Source organism: Ceratotherium simum, chromosome 7 (genome assembly GCF_057802395.1).
Source record: "Ceratotherium simum simum isolate JZ-2026a chromosome 7, ASM5780239v1, whole genome shotgun sequence".
Taxonomy (NCBI): domain Eukaryota; kingdom Metazoa; phylum Chordata; class Mammalia; order Perissodactyla; family Rhinocerotidae; genus Ceratotherium; species Ceratotherium simum.
The window spans coordinates 33291884-33310185 of NC_141906.1; the positions used below are offsets into that span (position 1 = coordinate 33291884).

At 57.6% G+C, this 18302-nt stretch overlaps 1 protein-coding gene across 3 annotated transcripts in view; it reads left to right on the forward strand.

The window, feature by feature from the left end:
- The first annotated feature begins 4194 nt into the window (after nucleotides 1–4194).
- Nucleotides 4195–18302, forward strand: part of CAPN5 (calpain 5) — a 51869-nt gene continuing 37761 nt past the window's right edge. For 2 of the 3 annotated variants that reach the window (XM_087433483.1, XM_087433487.1), the window contains exon 1: nucleotides 4195–4316. The gene's annotated coding sequence lies outside the window, so the exon portion shown is untranslated. Of the gene's footprint in view, nucleotides 4317–4407; nucleotides 4476–18302 lie in introns of those variants that run through there. The other variant, XM_087433485.1, reaches the window with a different exon arrangement.

Here is an 18302-nt window from a genome sequence, read left to right on the forward strand (position 1 = left end):
CAACCTTGATGACATCTTGATCTTGGACTTCTAGCCTCCAGAACTGTGAGACAATGAATTTCTGTTGTTTAAGCTGCCTAGTTTGTGGTACTTTGTTATGGCAGCCCTAAAAAACTAATGCTGTTAATGGATTTCCTAATATTAAACCAACCTTGCATTCCTGGAATAAATCCCACTTGGTTTTGGCTGGTTTTCAATAATATCCAGGATACTAACAAAATATAAGCAGTGTTTTAGAGAAGCATGGAATTGAGAGCAACTCAAAGGTCATTTTGTCCTCCATATCCCCATTTTCCATGATGTCTGCTCTGTTCTGGAGTCCAATGCAACCCTCCCATTTCCTGAACTCTCAGGAGAATACCATCAGCAACCACTCCCAACCTGAAAGTTCTGTGGTGTCTGACTCAGCTCCTCTCCCTGTAATCCTGACCCCTTGGCTAGATGGCAGTGGGGGGACTGGTTAACATGGTTACTTGAATATTCCACCCCAAGACACCAGGCCTTAGGAGCCTCCATTTTGAGCCACTACCCACGCCCAGGGGCTTCCTTTAGGGTTCTCAAACAATAGCTAGGCAATTATATCTGCTGGCATTTTTTTAAAGATATTATTCTTGTTGTTGGAACAATAACAATCCTTTTAAAAGGATTATTATTATTATAAACCTTTCACCTGGGAAACCCTGTTACATACAAGAGCAGTGAAGCTAGGAGTTTTCTGGCCCAGAACAGAGAAGATTCTGCCTCCAGGGCTCTGGTGGGGTGGAGGTATGGAGTCCTATAGAACTAGGAAGTGGGAAGTGGATCAGCTCTGGGAGACAAAGGACTCTCCCAAGTAGAGTGGAAAGAGCTGCCCTGTGAGGGGATGAGCTCCCAGTTACAGAGGGATACAAGCGGAAGCTACACAGCCAGTCAAGGAGCCTATAGACCTGGCTTTTCTCTAGGGGAGAGGGGAGGGGAGGAGGGGAAGGGCACAAGAGTGGAGTCAGACAGGGTAGGTATGGATTCCAGTTCTGCCTTTTCCTAATCGTGTAACCTGGGGCGCCTCCCTGAGGCTCAGGTCTGTCATCTGCAAAATGGAGCTAATGAGGGCTCCTGCAGAATGTAGCTGTGAGAATTAAAAGGGAAGAGCACCCACACAGCAGGCCCCATGATGGCACCATTAGATGACTCAGTTTACGAAAACCGCCCAGCAGGGTCCTGGGGCTAGAGCCTCATCAGAGCCCCCCCCTTCCCCAAACTTGTCGGGAAGCCAGGCTCTTCCTGGCTTGTCTTGAACCCCTACCCTGCCTCCCCCTCCAACAAGAGTAGGGCCAATGCCTCCCCCTCCCCCACCCCACCAGGCTGGGTGCCCTGGACAGGTCACTGTCTCCCTCTAGGCCTCTTTCCTCATCTGCCGGAGAAGGTGGGGGCTGCCAGAGATGGGCTCTGAGGTGGGCCCTTTCAGTTCTAACACTCTGGGATGCCTGGGCTTCTAACCAGCCATGGGTACTGTACCTGTCTCTGCTTCTGGGGACCCAGTGTCCTCACAAAATGAGGGTGTTGGGCTAGATGAAAATAACGTCAGCTAAGCCACGCTGAGCACTTACTCTGAGCCAGGGGCCACTCTAGGATACGTCCATTTAATTCCCACAACAACCCCCTAGTGTGGGTGCTGCTATAGTGATTTTACGGGTGAGGAGACTGGGGCACAGAGAGGTTAGGTCACTTGCCCAAGGTCATCCAGCTAATATGAGCCCAGGCAGTGAGTTCAGAGTCCACGCTTGCAACCACCACGCAGCACCCCTCTTGCGGCTCCAACAACCCGAAACACAAAAGGGGCCTGAGTATCCTCCAAACTCCACTGTCTGCGGGCTACGGCAGACATGTTTTCTCAGATGTGAGCCCAGGCCCACCTCTGAACACATAGGAGCTGCTCAGCCCAGAAGCATTGCTGCCCAACACCCCACGTGATGGGGCCTTATTGGGCCCTGCAACGTGCATACCTGATCCCCACACACGTCTGCTAGAAGCCCATTTCACAGACAGAAAAATGAGGCTCTGAAAGGATAGGGGACTTGCCTGGATCACACGGCAGTAACCAGCAGAGTGAGGACCGGAGATCAGAGCTGCGGCTTCCCCAAGGACTAACGTTTTCTCCAGAATGAGCCTCAGCCTCATCCTCCAGCAGACTCCACCACGGACTCCAAGAGAGGCAGCATGAGTTCCAGGCAAGCAAGGGAGTGGGAATGCTGGAGAAGGGGAGCGGGGCTTCGTGGTGGAGACATGGCCTGATGTCAGGACACGCCTCATGGAGAGGAAGGAAGAGGCTTTCAGAGGCACATCAGCACAAACAGGTCTGAGCGTGGAGGAGTGGACAGCGCTCGAGAGGAGTGTGGGGGATCTGAATTGGCCACTCCAAAATGTGTCTTTTTGGCTTCATTTTTTTTTTTTTAACCTTTTTTGTGAGGAGATCAGCCCTGTGCTAACATCTGCAAATCCTCCTCTTTTTTTTGCTGAGGAAGACTGGCCCTCGGCCAACATCCATGCCCATCTTCCTCCACTATATATGGGATGCTGCCACAGCATGGCTTGCCAAGCAGTGCCTTGGTGTGCGCCCAGGATCTGAACCAGCGAACCCCGGACCACCACAGCAGAGCGCAAGCACTCAACTGTTTGCGCCACCGGGCGGCCCCTTGGCTTGATTATTTTTAAGGACAAGAGACTCTAAAAGAAACTTTGACCTCCTCCTAACTGCCTAAAGGAATTTAAGACAGAAGGCCTGCCCCAGGAAGGAGCTAGGACCATAAGATCACTCTAGTGTGATAGAAACTAGGTGTGGTAGACAGAAGGATCCTTGCTAAGCCCATTCTTATCAAAGTTCTCTTTCCCAGGTCACATCGTCTGTAGATGACCCAGCAAACATTTGTTTACCAAATGTTTACTTTTCCATCTCCATGTGAATTGCCTTCCCGACCTTTGAAGTCCCAAACCACTACCCCTAACATCCTCCTGTGTCTTTAACTGAAGACGGGTTTCTCCCATGTATACATGTTATTAAATTTCGTTTCATTTTCTCCTGTTATTCTGTCTCATGTGAATTTAATTCTTAGATCAGCCAGAAGGACCTAGAGGGTAGAGGAATATTCTTCCTCCCCTACAGGAGCATTGGGGGCCTGGGGAGGCTGCTGCTGCCCAGGGCACAGGCAGTGGAATGGGGTTTGGGTGGGGGAGTCAGGCAGGGGCGCAGTCTTAGAACATTGTTCCGTGGGTGGGGGGGTCATGGTTGCCTATCTGAAAGTCTTCCTTGTCTGGATAGGAGGCTCCCGAGGGGCCTGGAGCTACACCCAGGGGAGAAACATCTGGGAGGCCTGGGACAAGGGCTGTGAGGTGGTGAAAGAGGCCGGATTAGTCCGAAAGGTGGATGAAATCATTAACCGAGACTGGGCACACTGGAGGGAGAGGTGAGCGGGCCTGAGTTTCTCCATCTGCAAAGTGGGCTCATACAGGCCTCCGATGAGCTGATCAGACGCGTGTCTGCCTTGCTGTCCCAGAGCCGCGGAGAGGAGGCCCGCATGCCCGAGCCCCTGCCATGTGCCAGGACTGGTCCTTCACAAGCCTTCTCAAGCTTATGCCCAAAACATGCCCCTCCTGCTGCTGCTGCCCTATCATAGCGCGGGTAAATGCTCAATGTGGGCCTGGAGCCAGTTCTCCCCATCTGACAAGGGCCCTCTGAGCCTCTGGGGTCTGGGCCCCCCTCCATCCCAAACCCCGGGGATGGATATGGACATGGAGATGGGGACGAGATGGGCGCCCCTCTTCAGGTCGTTCTTTGCCGTGGCCCTAGCCGGGGTCACTGTACAAGATGCATACTCAGAGCTCCCTGGCACGGAACCCTCGGGCAGCTGCAGCCCCGGGCTCGGCCCTGAGGGGCTCCTGGAGTATTCCACAGTGGACAGAGCGAGGCTGGGAGGGAGGGAGAACGGGGGCCTGATCGAGGAAAGAGGGGAATCCCAAATCCCCTCCTACTCCCCAGCGGGAACCCCGCAGCCACTTCCCACCCGGTTCTCGCCACAGCGAGGCGCCAGTTCGCATGCGCAGCAGTCCTGGCCCTCCAGCCTGGAAACCACGCCTCTGTCCCCAAATGGGCGGAGGCTGCGGGGCGGGCCGGGGCGGGCTACAGCCAGCGAGTCCGAGCTCCGGCCCCCGCCCCAGGCCAGCCCCAGCCGATCCCCAGCCAAAGCCGGAGGCTGCTGCGCGGGGCGGGTCCAGCCCCCCTCCGGTGCCCGCGCCGTGCCCTGCATCCCCAGAGTCTGGCTCAGCCCACGGCGGCGCGGCAGGTAGGAGGCGCTGCGCAGAGGGAGGCGTGTGCGGGCGCGCCTGTGTTCATGTGTGTGTTTCGGGGGTGTGTGTGCGGATGCAGCGCGGGCCAGTGCGTGTGCCCTGTGCGCACGAAGCCGTGTGGGGGGTGCACAGCCCGCAGGCAGGGGAGGAAGGAGGTGAGCGCTGGCCTTCAGCCCCGGGGGCGGGGGCCTCGAGCATCCGCCGCGGCCCCGGGGGTTCGTCCCCACCCCACCCCACCGCCACCCCCGCCCCGCGGCGAAGGGTCCCCCACTCCCCCTCCCCGGGTGTTCCGGAGTCGGTTTCCCAGTGCGGATGCGCTGGGGGTTAACCCCCGGGCTTCGCCGCCCTTCCCCTCCTCTTCCTCACAATTCCCCTTTCCTGTTCCCTTCCCAGCCCTCCACCCATTCGATTCCACAGCCCCTCCTCGGTGCCCCCATCCCCCGTCCCTGGAGGCTTGGGAAAGGGGGCAAGGCCAAGGCGAATTCCCTTCCTGATCCTCCTGGGTTGAATAGCGGCCTTTTTTGCGGGCTGCTGGACTCGTGTGTGGGGGCGGGGGGGGAGATCTGGGAGAGAACGGATCTTGGGCCTCTCTGATCCCGCCTCCACCCTTCAGAGCTGGGAGTCTGGGGAGACCAGCGTGGGGTCCAGAGGTGAAGTAGGACGGAAGATCAGTAACAGGTGCCAGGTTGTCTCCAGGCTTCATTTCAAGTAGTGGGGTTCAGCCCCAGACCCCACAGCGAGGAGGAGAGCTGACACGCAGGGGTGAAGTGAGCTCCTCTTTCTCTCCGGGCTGCTGAGCCAGGATTTGAACCTGGGTCAGCCTGGCTTTCAAGCCAGAATCTTCTCCCCGCACCAGAGTTGGAGAGAGATGTGCCAAGGGCAACTATTTCTCTGATTCAGAGAGAGAAATCTGAGCAGACTTCCTGGAAGAGAGGGGTTTGAGGGTGGGCCTCAGCCCACCATATGAGTGTGAGGCCTCCTGGAGAACCACTATGATCTGCTGCAGGATTGAGACCCCCCAGGGTCTTTGGGCCTGGTCCTTGCTCTGGTCACCAGAGTCCCAGGGCGGGCGTGGGAAGGCCTGGCTGGCTGCTTTCCCCTGCTGAGGGACTGGGCGGGGTGGGGTCAGGCCCAGCTGCTGCTGCTTCAGGCCAGTCCCGAGCTGGGTGCCAGGACGAAGAGGTGCTCAGGCGGGGTCATTGCCCTGAGGAGCCCTCTCTTGCGACCAGTGAGGCAGATGGGTCAACAGATAAGCCTCTGCCCAGAGTTGTACCCAGTGCTGGAGCCCCAGGCAGGGGCCAGTCCCTGCCTGGGAGCTGGGGGAGATTTCACTGGATACATGGGTGCTGGGTCTCGAAGGATGGAAAGTTCACCAAGCAGAAAAGAAAGGGCCGGGCGCTGCAGGCCCAGGGATAGATGGGGAAGGGCCTGGAGGTGTGAAACCGAGCACTAGTGTGCAGGGAGGGCATTAAATAGTCAGGTGTGCGTCTGAGAAGGGTCCTCTTTGGCTGCTATAGTGGGTGAGTTGCTATGGAGGCCAGAGCAGGGAGAGGCCCACTCCTCCCCCTCCCCAGCTGCCCACTCTGGGCTAGGCTCTGCACAGAAGGAAGGGATCCAACAGGGATTCCCAGAGCAGGGGTGGGGGCGAATGGGAGGCGCTAAGGGGCTGCACAGGGCCCCAGTGTGGGGGAAGAGTGGGGGGAGCCCTCTCTGAGATGTGGGTGGACAAGTCTGGGCCAAGTCAATGAGGTGGGGGTTGGACGTGGTGGTTGTGAGAGGCCTGTGGGCTTTTGGGAGTGACATCAGGACGGTGCTCCTGGCCAGTGCTGTCTCTGGCTGCTTCTGCCCCTGTTTGCCCTAAGGGCTCTCAGGACAGCCCTGAAGCCCTGGTCCCTGACGAGGAGGCCCTCCTGGACCCCCAGTGGGCATGGGGAAGGCTCTCTCCACGACCTCCTACCTGCAGGGCCCGTCATTGTGTCCAAGCTTCTTTCTGGCCGAGACTGGCTCTGCATGTGACCTCGAGGCGGGGGACTTCCCCCATGAGCCTCAGTTTCCCCATGTGCGAAGTGGGGATCAGTGCTGCCTAACCACGGGGACTCGGAGAATGATGATGACGAAGGTAGATCGTGTTGCTGAAAGCACTTTACGAAGTCCGTTACCATTGGTAGCCGTTACAACTCACAGTAATTAGCCATCTGCATCCCTTAGTCCCTTCTCCCCTGGGGAGACAGCCCCCAGGAAGGAGGGGCCAAGTCTGGGAGAAGAAGGGTGAAAGGAAACGGGATCCCTCCCCTGGAAGTGGGAGCCCCTCTTGGCTTCAGCGGTGAGGGGAACGTGACCCTCTCAGCCCCCTCTCGTGGCTGGTCTTGCTATCTGCTTGACCACGTCCCTGGGCCTCCCACAGGCTCCTGCTCACTAAAGGTCACAGCAAAAGCTCAGCAGGGGGCCTTGGCGCCCCCTCCCCCGGCTGCAGAGGGCAGGTTTGCAAACCCCGGGAGCCATGTGGCTCCCCGGCAGGTCCTGGGGACCTGGGGCAGACGTGGACGTCTGTCTGCAGCTGATCTTCCCACCTCACCCCTGCCTTTCTCTTCCCCCATGGCCTCAAGTGTTTTGGGTGACTTTAGAGCCCCCTTCCCTCTACCCCTCGAGCCCCCCCACAGAGACCTCTTCTGTCCCTTCATCCCTTGCCCTTCCTGCTCAAAACATTCCTTGGCTGGCAGTGGTCCCCCAGGCCTCACCTTCAGGGCCCCCACCCCCGCAGCTCCCCTCTGCCTGGGGTTGCCTCACTTCACTTAGGCTGAGCGCCACCTTCCCTTTGGCCTCAGGCCTTGCCTTTTCCTGCTCACTAAAGGCAAAATGGGCCGAGTCCCTTTGGGGTTCTAATCCAGGGTGTTTTAGGAAGCCAGCCCTCTGGCTTGGACACGGGAAGTTCTGGAAGCTGAGCTTTTGCTTGCTGTAGTGGCCTGAGTTACTGCTCCCCATTCTCCTTCTTCAGAGATGTTTCTAGGGGCCCCCAGCTTTCCCGGGGCTAGGGGTGTCAGGGTGGCGGTGGCTGAGGCTGTGGTGGCCTGTGGGTGTGGGCTGTGGTTTCTGCCACGGTGGGGCATGTGGCCAGCTATGGGAGAAGCAGCTGGTGGCCAGAGCGGCAAAGCCCCTCCATTGGTACCCAGCTGACCATCGCTGTGGGGGTGCTGGCCACAGGATCCTGTAGCCTGGGCAGAGAGCCTGCTGGTCTGCCCTGCCTGCCGCTGCCCAGCCAGCCCCTGCCTCGGTGCCCACCACTATTGTGTAAGTTCTTCTGCCACTCGGGGTGAGGTGGAACCCAAGTGGTTTGTTACTAATAATAGTAACTAAGACATCGAAGTTTGGGTGACTTTTTTTTACGTTGGAGCAATTGGAGGAGTAATAACTTCATCCTCACTCACTCACTGACTTCCCTGAGCAGGAGAGAGGCGTGAGGCCACATACCCACCCACACTGTTCGTCAAGAACAGTATCCATTTCCTATCGCTGCTGTAACAAATTAACACAAACTTAGTGGCTTAAAACAACACAAATTTATTCTTATAGTTTTGGGGGTCAAAAGTGTGAAATGAGTCTTATGGGGCTAAAATCAAAGTGTCAGCAGGCTGGTTCCTTCTGGAGGCTCTGGGGGAGAGTCTGTTCCTGTCTCTTCCAGCTTCTGGTGGCTGCTGGCATTCCTGTGACCTCATCACCCCAGTCTTTCCTTCCCTCATCAAATCGCGTTTTCCTCTTCTGGAGTCAGATCTCCCTCTGCCTCCTTCTCATGAGGACCCTTGTGATGAGGTTTAGGGCCCACCTGGATCACCCAGGATAATCGCCTGTCTCAAGATCCTTAATCACATCTGCAAAGTCCCGTTTGCCTTATAAGGTAACATACACAGGTTCCAGGCATTAGGATGTAGATATTTTGGGCAGCCATTATTCAGCCTACCACAGGCACCAACTGCAGCATCGTTGCGGGCTCCGTTCTCAGGGACCCCCATCCCGGGCACCCGCAGCCGCTAGCTTCCCCCATGAGTCACCCTCTGTGTCTGCCTCCCCTCCAGCCCAGGAGCTTTTGTGGGCAGAGCCTGGGCCTGCTGCTCCTCTGGCCCCAGAACCCAGCCTGAGACCCGGCAGCCAGAGATCAGGGATGTTTGGAAGGGAGCATGTGCTGGCATGTGCCCGTGGGTTTCCCCGGTGACCAGACCCCGTCCTGTATTTGACAGTGTGTTAGGACTTTCAGGGTGGAGTGCAGCTCATGTCAGACATTCATTCGATAAACCCAGTGCTGTGCAGGGGTGATCCCCACCATCACCCTGTGAGGGCTGGGGCTGGGCTGGGCGCCCCATTTGCAGATGAGAATACCAAGGCTGATTGAGGCTAAGTCTTGCCTGGAGCAGAGGGTGCGGGGGGAGCATGGGGTGGGGTCAGACTGGGCTAGTCAAGCGGAAGACCTTCATTTTAGAGATGAGAACTCTGAGGCACAAGGAAGGTAACTGTTTTGCCCCTCCCTGGGCCTCAGTCTCCCCATCTGAGGATGAGGATGTGGACGGGACGTTCTGAGGCTGAGTCCCCCTCTGCCTGGGCATGGGGAGGAGGGGGCATTGGTATTCGAGGCTGCCATGGGCAGGAACGTGACACGGTGCAGAGCAGTGCCCGGAGCATGGAAGTGCTGCCAACACACTACTCGCCCGGGGACTGGTTGTCGTCTTTGGAGGTGGTGAGCCTCCTGGTGCCTCCGAGGAAGAACCCCCAGCTAAACCCCGGAGAGCCCCTGGCCTGTGTGCTGTGGACCTGGCTGTAGTGTGGGTCTCCATTTCGTCTCACGGCCAAGGCCGTGCCATACGGGCCTGCTCCCCTCCCAGGGGCCGTTTCTACAGCCCTGTCTCCCTGCCTGCCTCCTGGCCTCCTTTCCATCTGACCTTCTTGTGAATCGTCCAGAAGCCGCACTCACACCCTGGCACGCTCCCGAGTTCTTGGCCTGCCTTTCAGGGCTGCCATAACCCGGCCATGGCAGCGTTTCTGTGAGGCTAATGTTTTAGCCCCTTCCTCCTTGTTCCCTCTCCCCTGCACACTGTCCTCCAGCCTTGCCTAAATGGTTTCTTCCTCCCAGAAGGTTCCATCCTCCTCTGAACCTTCCTTTTCCGTCTCTTGAAATCACAGTCCGTCCTTGAGATCCTTCTTAGACGCTACCTTCTCCATGAGCCTTTAGTGCCCCGTCTAATGGATCACTGCCCTTTTAGAGCAGATCTCTCAGCTGGTACTGGGGTCGCTGTCTCTCTCTTCCACCAGGCTGAACCCCGGCCAGAGCCCTGTCTGACTCCTCGCTGTCCCCTTGGCCAGGCACAGAGCAAGTGTGGGGGCAGGTTGGATGGGGGGACACACACTGAGTGGGCCTCTGGGGCTGGTGAGTGCATCATTGCCTTTGCCTGAGGGAGGGGGTGGTGGGCCAGGCCGAGCAGAGCTCTGACACGAGACAGGCTCCTGGTTCTGTCGTGAATGCATCTCTTCCCCCTCTAGCCCCTGGACCTCATCTGTGCAGTGAGAACAGTGCAGCTCATTTCTGAGGTTGGGCAGGAGCTCGACCTAGGAATTGAGCCTCAGTTTCCCAATCTGAGAAATGGGCACCATCTCACCAGGTTTCCATCCTGGAGTCTTGGAGGCAGGTGGTGCTGGGGCAGAGGCTGCCTGTGCAGGTAGCAGGAAAGGAGGATCTCATGGTGACAAACCCCGCAGATTAGAAAAGAGCAAGAGGTGTCCCCCTCCCCACCATTCAACAGTGAGAACCAGCCGGCCAGAGAGGGCAGGGGCTTGCTTGGGGTCACACAGTGCAGTGGCGCCGAGGTGGCTTCAGTGACCTGATCAAGTCTCATTTTGTCAGGTTGTTTCCCCTGTGGGGCTTCAGCAGCTCCAGGTGTCACATATGCCCCCCTCCCGCCCTGCCCCCAGTTGGAGAGAGAGAGGAGCTCCTGCTGGGGCCCCTCAGCTGCTTCTGCTCCTCTCTCAGCACCTTCTGGGCAGGACGTGGTGCTGGCCTGGGAGCCCCGAGGTGGGTGACCGACTGCCCCGGGCTTCCCGGGACTCGGGGCCTTCAGTGCCCACACCGGCTGAGCCGCTCGCCCTGCCTGAGGCTTGGCCTTGGCCTGCCCCCTGCCTAGGGAAGCCCTCGCCTCCAGGAGCGAGGCCAGGGTCCCAGCTTCTTCCTGTCCCTGCCCACTGCCCGCTGGAGCCTGAGCTGGGATGCTGCTTTTGGAGGTTCCTCTCCTGGGAACGCCCCACTTACTGAGGCTTCCTGGCCCATCCTCACAACATTCTGTGATGCACCCCGAGTCCCAGTGAGGAACAGCTTGGGGGCAGAGGCCCCGGGACTCACCAGGCCGCACTGCCAGCTGGCCTGGAGCCTGGCTTCTCCCTCAAATACACCACTAGGAACATCAGCGCCCCAGGACCACTGTCCCCGAGGACCAGCGAGAGACCCTGCACCCCAGTCGCCTGGCCTTGCCCCCCAGGCCCTCTGTGTCTCCTAGCAGGGGAGTGACTTGTTGGGTTTATGTGTTAGTAAGATCCCTCTGTAGCTGGGTGGAGACTGGATTGGACACGGACAGAAACGATAAGGGGAGGGAGGAGACGAAAGACAGGATTTCCCAGCCCTGGTGCCAGCCTGCCTGGCATTGGCTGGAGTGACTCACTGGGCCTGGCCCCCGGCTCTGCTGCCAGAGCCCAGAACCCCAGTGGCCCCAGCCCAGCTCCCCCTCCTCCCGTTCTCCCTCCCCCACCCCGCCATCTGTTCCTCAGCACACAGTAGATGGGGGAGACGGGGTCCTGGGAGGCCAGATTACACCCACAGTAGCACAGAGATATGCGGTAGGCATGTCACTGAAATGGTGGCTTGTGGGGCAAGAGGATAATGGGAGTGGGGTATGGGATCAAAGAGATGAACACATTGACGAAAACAAAAACGTACAAATAAGCAGTCACCAAACTCTGAGGCTCTGCGCTTCCTAGGCCCCCGCCCCTGGCATCTGGCCTTCTCCACTAGACTCAGGCCACAGCGTTCCCCGGCCTGGGGCACCACCTCAGCCCCTTTCCTGAGGCAGAATCTGACCCTAGTTTGGCCCCCCGCCCCTCCCTGGCTCCGCTGTGCCCCAGTAAGAGCCCTGCAGCCAGCCTTCCCCTCTCAGTGCTCCACACCCTGGCCCTCCGGTGTTGCTTGGTGCTCTCCCACCTTCCCTGCACCTGGAGCGCATCCTACCTGCTCTCCCCCTGCCGCCTCTGGCCCAGCCTCCAGGCTCTGCTCAGGTTCCATCTTGAAGAGCCACCGCCATTCTCCCCATCCCTATAATCCTACCCACAGCATGCCTCACTCCTGGGAGCACTGACCACAGTGTCTGGTTAGTTCTCGGCCTGTGTCTGTCCCCTGAGTCCCTGCTCCCCTGGGTCTGCCCGAGGATCTGGCCCCTGCTTGTCAGCTCAGGGCCAGCCCAGAAGGGGCATCAGCCAAGATGTGCACGTTGTAATCGACTGCGTCCCCTGAATTATGAGACACGGCTGTTCAGACCTTCCCCGATCATGGGGAGGGGGCCTTGCTGCCTGGCGTGGGGTGTAGTGGGAGGCCGAGGAAGGGAGGTGGGGGAGATGGGGGGCTTTCTTGCCAGGCTGTGGGTGGGGGCGTCATTGGTTCCTTCGACCAGCACTGGATGATGCCCACCCTGCCAGCCTGTGCTGCACGACAGCCACCCACTGTGGGGTGTGGGGAATAGGGGCACAGAGGAGGGACCCCGGCAGGCCTCCTGCATTCTCTCTTTTACCCCCAAACCAGCTGGCCACCAAGTAAAGTTGAGTCTCCCTCCCTCATGGCTCCAGAACCTGTCTTCTCTCCAGTCACACATGAGCTGCCACTTCAAGTTCTACAGCCTTCCTTTTGGTCTTTCTGCTCTAGTCTTATCCTTTTCTAGTGCATTCTCCATGTGGCAGCCAGATGGATCTCAAATCCCTCCCCTGCTCAGCACCGTTCCCTGGCTCTCCACCCCTTCAGGATGAAGCCTGGTCCCTGCGCCTGGCGTTCCGGGGTCTCTGGGATCCGGGGCGTCCCCGCCACCCTCCCCTCCACTCTGCTGCAGCTCAGTTCCTTTCCCTGAGCACCGGCCTGCCCTCCGGTCTGACAGCGTCTCCTGGGATTGGTCCCTGGCTGGCTGGCACCCGCTTCCCAGATGCAGAGGAGGCCTTGGAGGTGTGTGCCCGGTGGGCTGTGGGGGCACCCCCTTCACCTTGTGGGACCCTCTCTTGGACTTGAGTACTTTCAGTGTCAAAGCCACAGTGTTCTGAGAGATGGAGGAGACTCAGAGAAAGTCATACAGTCTGTGGTGACAAGGCCAGGCCAGGGCCAGTGCTCTGACCCAGCCCGGGGCTCCTTCCCTGCTCCCCACCCCCAGGTAGGACCCTCCAGGTATGAGGCGTCCAGCCCGACAGGGCTGGAGCTGTGAAAAGCCCAGAACTGGTGGGATCAGGGTCACCAGAGTCAGCCAGCCCTTCTTCCCAGGGCCACTGCCTTGGCTTTCTTGGTTTAACTGTTTATTGAAGCCTAACTGACCTCAGAACAGTGCATAAGTCATAGGCGCACAGCTCAGTAACCGCACCCTGTAGCCACCACCCAGATCAAGAGGTAGCATTGCCAGAACCCCAGAGGCCCCTGTGCCCCTCCAGTCACTACCCCTAAAGGAGCCACTCTCCTGCCTTCTGTTCACCAGAGACGGGCCATGCCTGCTTTTCAGTTTTATATAAATGGAATTGAACTTTGCTGCTCTTGTTTAATATTACGCTTGTGAGATCCATCCGTGTAGTTGCATGCAACAATGATTTGCTCATTTTCGTTACTGTGTAATACTCCATTACAACCACACGTTTATCTTTCCTTCTGTAGATGGACATTTGGGTTGTTTCTGATTCTCAGCTATAACAAATACTACAAAGCAGTTAACGTTCTTGTACATGGTTTTTGCTGAATATGTGCTTGCGTTTCTGTTCGGTGTATTCTTCAGAGTAGAATTACTGCAGAACAGAGTATGTGTTTGTTTGGCTTTAATAGATATGGTCAGATGGTTTTGCCAAGTGATTGTACCAATTTAGACTCTCCTCACCCATGTAGAGAAGCTCCACTTGGGCGTGTGTGTGTGTGTGTGTGTGTGTGTGTGTGTGTGGTGGTGTTCACTTTAGCTCTTTTGGTGGGGGTGTGGTGGTGGCTCATTGTGGTTTTAATTTGCATTTCTTTGAGGATTAGTGAGGTTGGGCGCTTCCCGTTTATTGGCCATTTGGACACGCTCCTTTTCTTATGTTTTCTTCAGAAAGCTTTATTGTTTTATCTTCCAGTTAGAGTTGCCATCTGTGTGGGATTGTTTCTTGTGTAGAGTGGGAGGTAGAGTTAGATGAGTCCTCTTCTGTGCGATGACCGGTCGACTCAGCACCATTCATTGAAAAGACCATACGTTCCCCAGTGCACCGTGGTGTCGCCTTTGTCAGGAATCAGGTGTCCTTCTCCCTGTGGCCTCTTTCTGGGCTTTCTGGTCTGTTCCATTGGTCTGTTCATCTCCCCTGCGCCAGTACCAGCCTGTCTCGGTTACTAGAGCTCTGTGACGGTCTTGTGAACACCAGCAGTTACCAGCTTGTTCTTCTGTAAGTGGCCTTGGCTATGCTCGGCGCTGGTGTGCCGGCTCCATTATCCCACCCTTAGAGGAGAGCCCCAAGGCTCCGAGAGATGAGGTGACTGGCCCCTGCCGCACAGCTCTGGAACAGGGTCTTGGCTCCTTCCTCGGCCCCACCCTGCCCTCTGTGGCTTGCTGTAATGCTGAGGCTGCCGCCTACACCACTGGGAACTTAATAGTTTTCTTTAAATCAACTTCCTTTTTCCTTAATATTTCTTAAAGGAAACTGCTTGTCTACTGTAAGTGGAAAGTCAGGATTACTCTTCATAAATACAGAGTAACTGGAAGAATCTTAAAAATAAAGTGAAAACAACAGAGAAATCCATTCAGTCCCTGCCAGGTGCTGTTCTGAGCCCAAGGCTGCTCCTCCTTTGTTAAGTAGACGGGCAAGGCGAGGGATTAAAGCCTCACTCAACCTACCCCAGTTCTCCTTGAGAGAGAAGTGGATGGGGAGTAACTTTCTGACTGACGTCTTTGTTGCCACCTCAGCGAACCCCTGAAAACGATCACAGTACTAACCTGGGCCCTGCTTTGGGGAGCCCTGGTGTGATACGGAGTCTGGAAGCTTGGGATCCGCCTCACAGGCCGCAGATCTTGGACACGTTCCTTGATGTTCTTAGCCACAAAATGGGACTAAAACTCTCTCTCCTGTTTCTCCCTGGCAGTGGTGGCTGAGACGTCCAGGCTCATTGGTGTCACCCCCTGCAGTGTGGCCTCTTGCAAGATGAGCCCTTACTCTGCCCTGTGCACAGCCAGGCAGTCCCCACCACCTCCAGCAGGTCCGGGGGACAGCAGGCTAGGCCACGGCCTCCTAGAAGGAAGTACACACCATTTCTAAGGCCAGAGCAGACAGAGCTCCCTTAGGGCAGGCCCAGGGCAGATGCTACTTTCTTTCTCTGCCGCCTCAGAGGCTGAAGCTGGGTAGAGTTGATAACAGCTCAGAGAGGTTAGTGACTTACCCAAGGATACACAGCACTAAGTGTTGGAACTCAACTCAGGTCTCAAACTGAGCTCTGACTGACCTGCTTGAAGACTGGGTTCTCCGAGCTCCCTGGCAAGCATTCCTGTGCCCTTGTTCTGAGCCAGGTCAGTGGCCTCATTTGAGCCTCCCAGATGCCCTGGCATGCTCAGTCCACGGCCCCCGCTGTGCCAGGCTGGGTCTCCATTGCCTTGCACTTTCCTCTGCTTGGGCCTTTCCCTCTGCCTGGAATGGCCTTTCTCTCTTAAAGGACAGCTGACTTCTGGGCCAGGCCTTTGTGAGGCTTCCTGGCGTCACTCTTGCTGGAACCTGTGAAATGACACATATCCCATCTGCCTTGTGTCTGTTGGCCACACTAGCCAGTGATGTTCCTTGGGGACAGGAACCCCCCTTCTGGCAGGGGTCTGGAAACGTTGTAGATGTGCCCCAGGAGTCGATATTGACACCCCCAGGGGCACAGTGCATGACAGTGTACAAAATGCTGTTCTTTGCGGCAGTGTCTCATTTGAGCCTCCCAGAGGCCCTGGCACATTATCTCTTACTTCCAGACAAGGACCACGCAGACCAGAGAAGTCACGTGGCCTGTCCTGGGTCGCACAGCTGGGGAGACGTTGGGGAACCAAAGCCAAGTCTCTGCCAGGTCTCCATCAGGAGCTGGAGCAGGGCTGGGCTGCGGCAGAGACGTCAGGGCTACAGTGGCACCTCCCCCGACCGGGGGGTGTGGGGACCGGCTGGCACCCAGCCACCAGGAGAGGGAAGGAAGGGGAGAGAGAGGCCGGGTCTGATGGGAAGAGGTGGGCCCTGGCCATCAGGAGACCTGAGAGCAGTGTCTCTGACACGGAAAGCTGATCCCCCTGGGGAGTCCCTGCCGCCGTCTGATCCTGTTTTTCCCGACCGTGAAGAAATTCCTGCTGCATCACCTTTGTTGGTTCATTCAACACCAATTTACTGAATCCACCCCCCAGTGTCGGACACTAGGAATACAGGGAGGAGCTGGGCGTGGGTGCTGCCCTGGAGAGGTTGGGCTGGGCTGGGAGACTGACAAGTCATATGCAGATGGGGTACAATGTAACAGGTGTTGTCACAGGGGTTCCAGGACGCTGGAGGCAGAGGGAGTACCATGGTCAGGGGCAGGTGAGAGGTACTTGGGCTGAGTCTGAGAGGTGACCAGGAGTTCTCCAGGTACGGGTGTGGCAGGAACAGTGTGTGCAAAGGTCCTGGGTAAGCAGCTTTAGGGAACTGCAAGGAGCTCGTAGCACGGGAACTTAGGCCCAGGGTGGAGGATGGTGGGGGTGGGGTGGAATTGGCAGGGGCAGAGGGAAGAGGGCAGGCTGGTGGGCAGCTGGGAAGCTCGGACTGTCCTGTTAGTGCCTGGCTCACATACAGTGTAAACACCATCAGAAGGAAGTGCCGTGGCTCCAAGCTCAGGCCCAGATGGAGTTGGCGTGGGGTTCGGAATCCGGCTTTCCTGACTCTGGTTTATCTGTGGCCTTCAGTGGTTATGCCTGGAACTACAGGGAGAGAGCAAAGCTCAGAGGCTGGTGACTCTGTGACCCCATGGGGGTGTTGCCCCAGTGGGTGGAGTGGGAGGTGACCTTGGGGCAGACAGAGGGTGCAGGAGGGCAGCGAGCATGAGCTGCAGCCTGTGCAAAGGCCGGGACCAGAAGAGCCCGGCATAAGGAGGCCACGGTCAGCCAGGCTGGCAGGGGGAGGCTGGAGAGATGGCTGATCTGGGTCATACCCTCAGCCAGCCAGGCCTGGCCCCGGTTCTCCCAGGCCCTGGCCCAGCCGAGCTTTCCCCTCTCTGCCTCCACCTCCCTTCTGTCCTCCTCAGGAGCAAGCCCTCCCAGCAGCCTTGGCCGCCGTGTGGCCTGGAGGGCAGCCAAAACCCTCATCCTCCCCCAGCCAGGCCGCATGACCTCGGCCCGCTCGCTCCCCCTCCCTGGGCCCACGGGCTCTGAACACTGGAATTGCTAGAGCTGATTTCTGGGCTCCTGCTTTCAGCTTCTTTGATCTAATTCTTGCAGCTTAAATTGCTTCCTGAGCAGGTCCTGCGGAAACCGTGATGCTAATGACTCTCCTGGGTGGCTGTGTGCCAGGAGCCCAGGGGCTGGCTCGCCAGGCTCCCCCTTCTCTTTCCCTCAGGCCTCTAAGGCTGGAAGGGTAGGAGGGAGGGGGCAGGGTTTTTGGCTTTTCTGGGCAGAGGGATGGCCAGAGAGGTTAAGTGGTTGGCCTGAGGTCACACAGCAACTGAGCAGGCCCAGTATGGATATGGGGGCAGAAGATGAAGTGGCTGTGGGTCCAGAGCAGAGGACAAACCAGCTCTCAGCCCCTCGGCAGGCCCTTCCTGCTGTCCATCCATGTTCTACACTCACTGCCCATTCTCACCTCCTTCCCTTCCTGCTTCTCTCTTCCCTGTCTTTCCCTTCTGGGAGGCTGGCTCAGCCAGGGTGTGGGTGGGATGAGCCCTGCCCTGCCCGGCGCTCAGCCCTTCCTCCTGCCCCGCAGGGTCACCAGGCCAAATTGGAGGCACCAAAGTTCGAGGATGTGGGTTTGAGTCCAGACTTTGCCATGGAACTTGGGCAAGTCGCCTCCCTTCACTGAGCCTCAGTTCTCTTTTCTGAAAACTGGCAACAGTGAAAGGCCTACCCATCACTTTCTGCGAATACTGTACACAAACCTCTAGCCCGGTGGTTTGCCCTTGGTGGGTGCCAGAGGAATGGAGGCTCTCTGGAGAATGAGAGGTGGCTTGTCCACTTCTCTTCTCGTTCTTTCTACTGGCCTGCTAAGCAGTCTCCTTGGCCCATGGTTAATTATAATGGCATCATCCAGTTATTGAAGCAACGTTGTTCCCATTGTGGAGATGAGAAAATTGGGACTCAGAGAGGTTGAGTGACTTGTTCCAGGCCACACAGCCAGTGAGTGGTGCAGCTGGGCCTGGCACCTACATTAGTCTTGCTCTCAAACTCGTGTTTGCCCCAGAAGCCAGCCTGCCCTGCCTTGGTTTGCCTCAGCCTGGCTGGGAGGTTGGGTCCCGTGCCCCGGCGGGGTTGCAGCGTTGCCCTGGGCAGGCCCCGGGATGAGTAGACCCAGGAGGTGTGGAGCTCTGCCAGTGGCCTGGATGGAGCCTGCAATATGGGGACAGAGGTGGGGCTGTCACCCAGATGCGTGGCTGTCGAGCGTCTGTCAGGGCGCCTGAGGCATCAGGCCCCACTGGCTGCTGCTACCCCCACCGCCCTCCCCTCCTGGGGGCCCTCCCTGGCCACGTTGGTCTAGTCTGTGCCCCTTGTGTTTGGTCA